Source organism: Myotis lucifugus, unplaced genomic scaffold (assembly GCF_000147115.1).
Source record: "Myotis lucifugus unplaced genomic scaffold, Myoluc2.0 scaffold_0, whole genome shotgun sequence".
In the NCBI taxonomy this organism is placed as follows: Eukaryota; Metazoa; Chordata; class Mammalia; order Chiroptera; family Vespertilionidae; genus Myotis; species Myotis lucifugus.
This window is the reverse complement of record NW_005871048.1, coordinates 8,165,658-8,175,992: the sequence shown is the minus strand read 5'-3', so window position 1 is coordinate 8,175,992 and position 10,335 is coordinate 8,165,658.

The following is a 10,335-nucleotide window of genomic DNA, read 5'->3' as shown; positions in this document are numbered from 1 at the left end:
TCTGCTTGGTCAATTTGCATATTAGCCTTTTATTATATAGGATGATTACTTCTATTATCTAAAACAAATAGGCTACTTGATAGCAAACCATTATAATTGTCAATCTACTAGTATTTGGACAAAGAACTTTGTAATTAGACCTTCATTATAGGTATGGAAGTAGGGAGAGTCAGGAAGGACAATGCTTCCTGGCTAGATGTCTTTTACACTGGGACATGAGATGAGTCACTGTAGTCACCCTGTGACACACTGATTAACACAAAATAAGCAAGAAAAGAGTGTTTAGTGAGATGCTCATTAATTAATAATTGGTGCTCATTAATTTCTGTTATAATAAATGGGAATAAGAGATATGGAGTTGCATTTCCTTAATGATTAGTGAGAGAAGCACCAGCATTCTTGAGTGCCTGAGTACTGGTGGTCCTCTGTATGACAGGATGGACAGTGGGAGATTCTGTTACTCCCCATAACACTAAGGATGGGAGATCCCAGCACTTGATCATCTGAAGCAAGGTGAGTGTAATAATTGTAAAGGACATCTAAGTCAGACCTTTGACTCGGAATAATCTTTAGAGATAACTCATAAAACATGGTGTACCGAGAGGTGACAAACAAGGATATCATTATATCCTATATAATAAAAGGGCAATATGCAAATTGACCCTAACAGCGGAATGACCCAGGAACAACTGGTCACTATGACACTCACTGACCACCAGGGGGCAGACACTCAACACAGGAGCTGCCCCCTGATGGTCAGTGCGCTTCCACAGGAGGAGTACCACTCATCCAGAGCCGGCTCATGGCTGGCCAGCGCAGCGGCAGTGGCAAGAGCCTCTCCCACCTCCGCGGCAGAACTAAGGATGTCCGACTAACGGCTTGGACAAGGAGCGGGCCATCCCCTGAGGGCTCCTGGGCTGCCAGCTTAGGCCTGATCCCCCAGGGATCCAGACTGCAAGAGGGCACAGGCCAGGCTAAGGGACCCCCCCCCCCAAGTGCACGCATTTTCATGCACCGGGCCTCTAGTATCATATATAACAGCCTCATTGGTACAATTTATATATATATATATTTAATATATTTTATTGATTTTTTACAGAGAGGAAGGGAGAGGGATAAAGAGCCAGAAACATCGGATGAGAGAGAAACATCGATCAGCTGCCTCCTGCACACTCCCTACTGGGGATGCACCCGCAACCAAGGTACATGCCCTTGACCGGAATCGAACCTGGGACCCTTCAGTCCGCAGGCCGACGCTCTGTCCACTGAGCCAAACCGGTTAGGGCTACAATTTATATTTTAGAGCTCATGGTGGGACCAGACTCAGCCCCACTAAGAGGCAGGTTTTCTTCTAAAACTACAACTATATGGACTGATTGTTTTTGTCCTCCCAAAATTCATATGTTAAAGCCCTGATTCCCAATGTGATGACACTTGGAAATGGGGTCTTTGGGAGGTAATTAGGGTTAGACGAAGTCTTGAGGGTAGGGACCTCATAAGAAGAGAACTAGAGTCTTACTCTCTCACTCTCTCTCTCTCTCTCTGTGGCCCCACAAGTCAAGAGAAGAGGCCTCAGAATCTTGGACTTCCCAGCCTCCAAAACTGTAGGAAATAAATTTCTGTTGTTTAATCCACCCAGTCTCTGATATTTTGTTATTGCAGGCTGAACAGATTAATGCAACATCCTTTGCCTGGTTTCTTTGTACTCTCTCCTGCTTTCCTCACATCCTTCATACTCTTTGAGAATACTCTCTCAATCAAAAATCCCTATCTCAGGTCCTGCATCTCAGGAACTCAATTTAGGGTAGTAATGTTTATTCACCTATTTATTGAGCATATACCAGAGAAAGACATGCTCACACAAAGTATGCAATGGTGAACAAGACAAGCACTCTACCTGGCTTCACAGGCCTGTGTTAAAAAACAAAAATTTGCCCTAACTGGTTTGGCTCAGTTGATAGAGCGGACTGAAAGGACCCGGGTTCGATTCCAGTCAAGGGCATGTACCTTGTTTGCAGGCACATCCTCAGTAGGGGGTGTCTAGGAGGCAGCTGATCGATGTTTCTCTCTCATTGATGTTTCTAACTCTCTATCCCTCTATCTTCCTCTCTGTAAAAAATCAATGAAATATATTTTAAAAAAAATTCAACTGAGTAAATTAAAGATCTAATTGGCTTTATTCAACAATTCATGAATTGGGCAGCATCCCATCTAGTAAATAAGAAGGTGCTCTGAGGCATTATACAAAATGGAATGTTTTTATTGGCAGAAGGAGGGTGGGACAAGGAAGTGAAAAGAGTGGATTATTTCAGGCAAGGACACCTTGCCCTGGGGAAGTCAGGAGTTTTACTAGGAAGATTACCTCACTAGTGTAGATCAGGAAATTCCAGACAGATTGGCTTAAAGTTCTACTCCTGGGTAAGACTCAAACTACATTAGGTTAGGTATTAGGTAAGTATTAATCCTTGGTGTGGTTTACCACAAGTGACTGCATTTTTGGGTCTCTTGTTTCTTTTGACACTAGTGGTCTCTTTTGCATATTTACAAAGCATTTTATTAATGAAATTTGATAGTAACTTGTAAGAGTTGTTTTGTTAATTTCTTGATTACCTTTTAAAGTTGTTGCATTAATTTGTTAACCTATTATTTTCTGATCAGAATATACACCAGCTAATATCTGCTTTACGAACATTATATTAAGAGCTTAATAAATTTAATACATATTCCAGAAGTATTCAAAGAGAAAGAATATTACTTGACTCCTCAATCTGTTCCTTTTTAAATACTTTTCTGGTATTGTTCCATATATGCCATATTTTCTTGTTTTTCATTGGTATTGCTAAAAAAGGTTTATTTTTAAAAAGTATTTTCCCTGCACTCTTTACTAACATTTTTCTTCAAGCATTGTCTTCATTATATTTCATGTTAATGGTTTTCTTTACTACTTGTTTTCCAATATTTAATTATAGTCCTCACGTTCTTTGATTCTCTCTCTTTCTCTATACCCCCCAACACACACACACACAGATACACATCCCCCCTGCCCCCCAACCATGCTTATTTTAGGAGATATGCTTTCCATTTCAGTATGGTATATCATTTGTCCTGTTTATTCCACATATTATTGGGTACTGTTAAGGAGTTGAGTACATATATCACCTATACCCATAAGGCAGGTTGTGATACATGGATCCAGGCTCCTTCTTGGCACCTAATTCTCATTTCTTTGGTGTATTTCTGCTTAACAAGATTATCTTATTTTACCCTCTGCCTATCCTCTTATACTTCAAACTTAAGGAAGTACTCCTTATGTACTTCTAGCCCTAGCCAGTATGGCCCAGTTGGCTGGGCGCCATTCTGTGAACCAAGGTGTTGCTGGTTTGATTCCTGGTCAGGGCACATACCCAGGTTGCCAGCTCAATCACCCAAGGGCATGCAAGAGGCAACCGATTCTCCCTCTCTTTTCCTCTCTCTAAAATTCAATAAAAACATATTTTTAAAATGCAGTTTTTAATGTGCATATCTATGTCATAGTCCTATTCTTATTTAGTTAATTTTGCTTTTGAAGACTCTACCCTCCAGTGCCCAACAGTGAATAGGACTGCCTTTGGCTAATATTTTTGTTAGTGGTCAGACATCTAATTTATCTCTTTTTTTATCTTTATGGGATTTGAAAAGAAAAGTTGGGGGACAGGGCAGAATAAAACCACACTGGCAAGGAACTATTCAAAACCGAAATTAACCAACTACATTTTGAGATTTGTGAATGTAGTGTTAACTTCAGCTACAGTTTTCTCAAAGGTCAGACGCATTCACACGCCTCAAATGCGCTCAGAACATTCCTTAGGGAAGTGGGCAGCAATACTCCACCCTCTTCATGTCCCAGTGAGAAGACATCTGTCAAACATGTCTCCTCAAGTCTTCCATGTTATAGAACGATCCTGGGGACTGGAGGTGTCCACCAGCATATAGCTCACACAATAACATGCTAAAATAGCTCTAAAGTTTAGAATGTTTAGACAGCATATGGTATAGTTATACATGTCCTTACAAAATATTGAAATGAGAACACTCAAATAGAAAGAATGAGCCAGCACAGCCCAAAAAGAAACTTGAGCTTCTAATAGAGTTTCTAAAATAATTGACATGTGAAGCAATTTTAATATATTCTTTTCAAGTTAATCAGCAATGCAGCTGACTATCCTCATATGAAACATATAAGCACAGGAGTTAAACATAATTCAACTACATTTTAAAAATATTTATTTCCATCTATGATTGTTTTGGTGTCTCCTTTATTTGTCTGATATTGCTTATAGAAGAAAAAAATTGATGCTACTTATACACACCAATACTTTTCAAATATATCTAATTACTTTGAAAAATAATTCAAACAAGGTGTGTATAATGGTAAAGTTATTTGCACAATTTAAATGTGAGAGCTGTGAGAGCTGAAGAAAGAAAATCTCAAGAAGAATATAAAATTTTATACATGTATTAAAATGTATTTGTTTGACAATATAACATTACTTGGCAAAAATTCTACCTTTTTAGGCCAATATGTAATTTAGTAAGTAAAATGGTTATGAATGAACTCATATTCCAGGGTAGGCATATGATAGGATCATGAACAGCAGATAAACACTAGATTGTAACACACACACCCCCTACACACACACACCCCCCCACACACATATTGTTTTCCTTCAATGACTATCAACCTAGGTCTCTCTTCTGGAGTGAAGGACTTCCTAAAAAGATTTTTTGTTTGTTTGTTTTGTTTTTTTACAAATAGTGTTGGTCATCAGTACATGTCTGACTTCATAGTGTATATAAGGCTATAAGGCAAGGCGAGGTAAAACATGACATTTTCACGTTGGGTAATTTGAAAAAATGGTTAATAGAAGGATAGTAGGCAAGAGTCTACTTAGAGTGTAGTGAAACCAAGCAGTGGTTGGGAAACACTGTAGAGGCTGAGGCCTGAAGAACAGAGGGGGGAGAATGGAGTAAACCAAACCAAGGAATCCCTTTGTCAGGTCTGTGGCTTAGGAACCCAGCCAGCCCTACAGAAAATATGGAAAATAAAGAAATATACTTCCTCTAGTCCCCATTACCTCAACCAATCTAGAAGGCAGAGAGCAAAGGAATGCATGTAGGTGATTTATTTTTTGTAGTAATCTTTTGTGCACAGATTACTGCAAAAAAGAGTGGAAAGTTTGTCTGGTTCTATTAATGCAAACTCTTGCTCTGATGACTCCCTCCTCAGGCTCCATTCATCTACTCTCCTGTCCCTCACCAGCCATTCTGTCCACATTTTGTGACAACAGAATCATTTCCGTAGACAGATATGGGAGCCCCATTTAAATTTCATACCTTTAATCTGGTTATTCTTACAAACTTGACTGAAAAGATTTTAATGTATGTATTATGTAAAAATCACAAGGATAATATTACATTAACTTTATGATATGCAGTTTATTATTAGATAAAGGAAAACACTATACATTACAAGAGTTTTTAAGCTTGGAAACATACACAGTGTCAGGTAAATAAGAAACAGCTTATCCCCTACTAGAATCAATATTGCATACATTATTGATTTTATGCTGCAACTCCTAAAACAATAAAAATCCTGGGTCAGGAGCAAATTGAATCCAATGGTAGCATGATTGCAGAATTCAGTGCACAGTATGGTTTTCACATCATCAGTTCACTTGGCTATAAATTCCCAGGCATTCAGCCTATCAGAGAGAAGCTAACAATCGTACAGTGTGCAGCATGGCCAGGTGCCACTGTAGTCCAAGCCACACTTTCTATTCATGCGCTGCCCTACGGAACAGCTCCGGAATGTTGGGAATGTTATTGAGCTGCCAGTATGTCAAATGCATGGTGGAAAGGACATGGGTAAAAGCTTTCCCTTTTGTTTTCTTAGTTGCATTAATGTATCCTGAGCTCTTTTATGGCTCCAGATGGGCACCAATTGAACTGCTTTTCTTTCACAAAGCATTGCCTTGGCCTTATGGCAGGGAAAGTCTCATTGTTGTAGTACACACTGTTCTACGACAGGATTATGAACCCAAACCTTTGGGGATTGAGTCTTGTCCTTAAAAACTCTGAAATAGCCAAAGTCTTTTTCAAAATAGACTTTAAAATTTCTTGAATAAATCTCAGTTTGAATTTGAGAATGGGAGGCTTTCCCGTAAGTAATTTAAACCAAATATAACCCTCCCAGCCTCCCACTCCTATTCCGAAATACCCTGTAGCAAATAAAGATAGGGGTTCAGTTATCAGGCAGCTAAAAATAAGCAAGCAAATCCTACCCTTCATGTTTCTGACCTGGAGCAGAAAATACACTACATTTGGCACTCGAAGACAGCAAAGAGAATGGGAGGTGCATCGCGTGAAATGCAGGGGTTAAGAAGCTTTGCACTGTAGCAGAAAGCTCAATGAGCAAGAATGAGGACACCTGGGTTTTGACCCACAATAGTATGTGATCTCGAGTAAGTCTCTCAGCCCTGGAAGCCTCATCTGTAAATTGAGAATAATAGTACTAACCTATTCTCATTTTATTGGATTATCCTGAGAACCAAGGGAAATAATGATGTGACATTGGGATGTGCTTGAATAGTACTAAAGTTCTATAAAAATATTGCATGAATAAAAATAACAGAACAAAATTTGTTATATGGAAAAAAATACATCAGCCAAAAATTATTCCTGAAACACATTTACACACACACACACACACACACACACACACACTCACACTCCTAATAATGTCCTTCTATACAGAATGATCCAGGCATATAGAATCAGTTCTTAGGAAAAGCAAAATATGATTGACAGTAATTGCTAGAAAATTTTAGAATGGATTTTACTAAATTGTTTTCTATGAAATTCTTTAAGTTGAATGCTTACAGGTGTTATGCTAAAAGAAGAGTTAAGGAAAGGGAATGAAAGGGAAGGGAAGAGGAAAGAGTGAAGAAGGGAAGGAAATGGAAAGGGAAGAAAGGAAAAAGGAAGGAAGGAAGGAAGGAAGGAAGGAAGGAAGGAAGGAAGGAAGGAAATAAGTAAGTTAGGAGACATAGAAAGGAATAAATTCCATAGTCTAATACAGTGGTTTTCAATCTTTTTCTTCTCATAATACATAAACTAATTACTAAAATTCTGCAGCATGCCAATATATATATATATATATATATATATATATATATATACAATCTGACAAAAAATAGCTATCCTTTTATTCATTCACACAGATGGCTATTGTTGTGTTGGCTGTTGACATTTTTTTAAAAATTTGACAATCTAAGGAAAAAGAGATCAGGTATTGCATGCTTTAAAAATTCTTGCTGCACACCAGCGTGCCTCTTGTGCACACCAATTGAAAATTGCTGGTCTAACGCAATAAGTTGGAAACTAAAATTAAACAGGTAAGATTTTGCACACTTTAATATCCTGATATTTAATCTCATCATTATGTAAGAGGGAAACATAGTATGCGGTGTTTCCAATTTTATTTGAAATTGAAACTGCTGTAACATACTTTGAGAAATGCTTTTGTGGAGGGATTTGCTTAATCAGTTCTGGAAAGCAGCCAAGTGCTGGCACAGTGGAGGTAGCATGTTCCTGGATGCACAGAAAACATCAATCAAAACAAGCAAGCAAAGAATAACAGTGACTAAGATTTGTTCAGTAATTCACAGGTTACAAAACATTTCCACACAATTATCTCTGATTTTCAATCTACTTTTGCAAAATAGGCAGTTATCTACATTTGCAGATAAAGAAGCAAATGGTGGTGGAGTTTCAGTGTCTGAGATCACAGAGCTGCTGGCACAATGTGGGTTTCAAACCAAAGGTGTCTAACATCAGATCCACTGTGTTTCCACCATTGCCTGCTGCTTTATTGTTTAGAAAGAACAAGAGAGACAGTGAAGCACTTTGTACCAGTTCTTTAAAACCTCAGCCTAAGGAATATATACTTTTCCTTCCCTTAGATCCTAAAAACCACATGGTGTAGTGATTTTTAAGGGGAACACACTAGGGGCCTTTGAGATATCTGGACGGCTGATATGACTGGCATTTAATGGAATGAGGGATAGAAATGTCTGTGCTTTGCGGGAAAGGGCTGAGTCATTTTCCAGTGTCCTGCTAAACTACTGGTTTAGTGAGTGCTAAGCACACTGAAAACGCAGTCTAACAGGACTTTTTACATACATGAAAAAGTATGTAAAATAATTAAGTGAAAATCTAAGCAATACTGAAGCCCACTACAGTGAGGTGCTACTATGGAATAAAGTCATTGTCTTGAAATTTATTAAAACTGAGCACTCTTTCCTCTCATTTATAGCATTTACAAATACTTGCTGAGTTGAAAGTAATTTCAATGAATTAGAACAGTATTGGAAAAGCATCACAACAGCTTGCAAGTATGCAAAGGGATATTAGAGAAACATTTAACAAAATTAGAACCAAATATTATTAAAATAACAGATATATCAAGGTTTTGACCACATTTTATTGTTGACAAATGGTTAAAAATATTCCTGTCACCATTCTGTAACATAAGATAACAAATCTTGCCGTGAAAAATTACATACTAATGTTTTTGCTATATTACCAAGTTAACAGTGACTTTTCTATCTTATTCTGATACTATCCTTGAAGTCTCCTATATAAAAATTCTAGAGCCTCTAGCATTAATGCTTCCTTTTTCTAATCCCTACTGTCTTTCAAAGGATATTATTGCCAAGAACTTTTAAAGTACTAGAGATTGACTATATGTCTGAAGATATAGGGGCCTTTTAAGGTAAGGACAGATGGATTTTATTATGCCTCATTATTATGCAATTCTTTCAAAGATTTTTTAAACTCTTGCTATACTAGTAATTAGTATTTTCCATTAGAGTGCAAGCATCTGCCTATTTTGTGATGTTGATTATTCTTATACATGAACTTTTAGAATAAAACCTTGTCTTTGAATAGTATACCATTCACATGCACACTTCAATTCTTGGAGGGAAGCAGTCCATGGCCATTTGATTGTATACTATATGATAGATGCATTTTGCTTATTTTAACCTTCAGTCCACCAAAATGCATCATTACCATATTTAGCATGACTTTTAAGTATATTTCAAAACATGTTAGAATGAAAACTTCCAAAAAACATAAATTAAAAATCTTTTTGTTCCTTTTTGTACTCTCTGCAAAGACAGGCTTTCTCTCCAGCTCTCCTCTCTTCTTTTTTGAGCCCTCTGCAGAATCCTCCTAACATCCATAGTTCTAGCATGCACCTCCAACCTTTACGTATTAGCCAATACCAAAGCAGCTTCCACATTTTTAGGTATTTGTTATAGCAGCAGCCCTTTTTTTCAGAACCAAAACCTATCTTAGAATTACCATAGTATCCAGTAATCCCATTTCTGCAAATATACCCAAAGGTAATGAAATAAGGAACTCAAAGAGATATGTGTGTCCCTCAATGAATGAATGGGTCAAAGAAGATTATATATATATATATATATTCAGTAGAATATTATTCAACCATGATAAAGACAGAAATCCTACCATTTGAAATAACTTGGTTGACACTTGAGGGCATTATGCTAAGTGAAATAAGTCAAACTGAGAAAGACAAATGTGGAATCTAAAAAAGCTAAACTCATAGAAACAGAAAGTATGGTGGTTAGCAGGGGTGAGTGTGGGGGAAAGGGAAAGATGTTGGTCAAAGTGTATAAACTTATAGTTATAAGATAAACAAGTTTTGGAGATATAAAATACTGCATGGAGATTTTAACGAATAATACTGTATTATTTACTTAAAAGTGGCTAACAGAGTAGATTTCAAATGTTCTCACAACAACAAAAAGTAATTATGTAATGAGATGAAGGTGTAAGCTAACTCAATAGTGGTAATCATTTTGCAATGTATGTGTTTCTAAGCAACATGTTATATACCTTAAAGTTACAAGGTGTTATATGTCAGTTATATCTCAATAAAGCTGGAAAAACAAAACAAAATCTTAGTTAGGTTGGGCTTTCATAAAAAAATACTATAGACTTGGTGGCTTAAATAAGTAATATTTATTTCTTCACAGTTCTGCAGGTTAGGAAATCTAAGATCAAGGTGTTGGCCCATTCAGTTTCCGGCCAGGATTCTCTTCCTGGCTTTCAAATGGCTACCTCTTCACAAAGGCCTCACATGGCCTTTCCTTGGTGTATGCTCATGGAAAGATCTCTCTCTCTCTCTCTCTCTCTCTCTCTCTCTCTCTCTCTCTCCCCCTTTACCCCTCCCTCTCCCTCTTCCCCTTCCCCTTCTTATATGGCCAC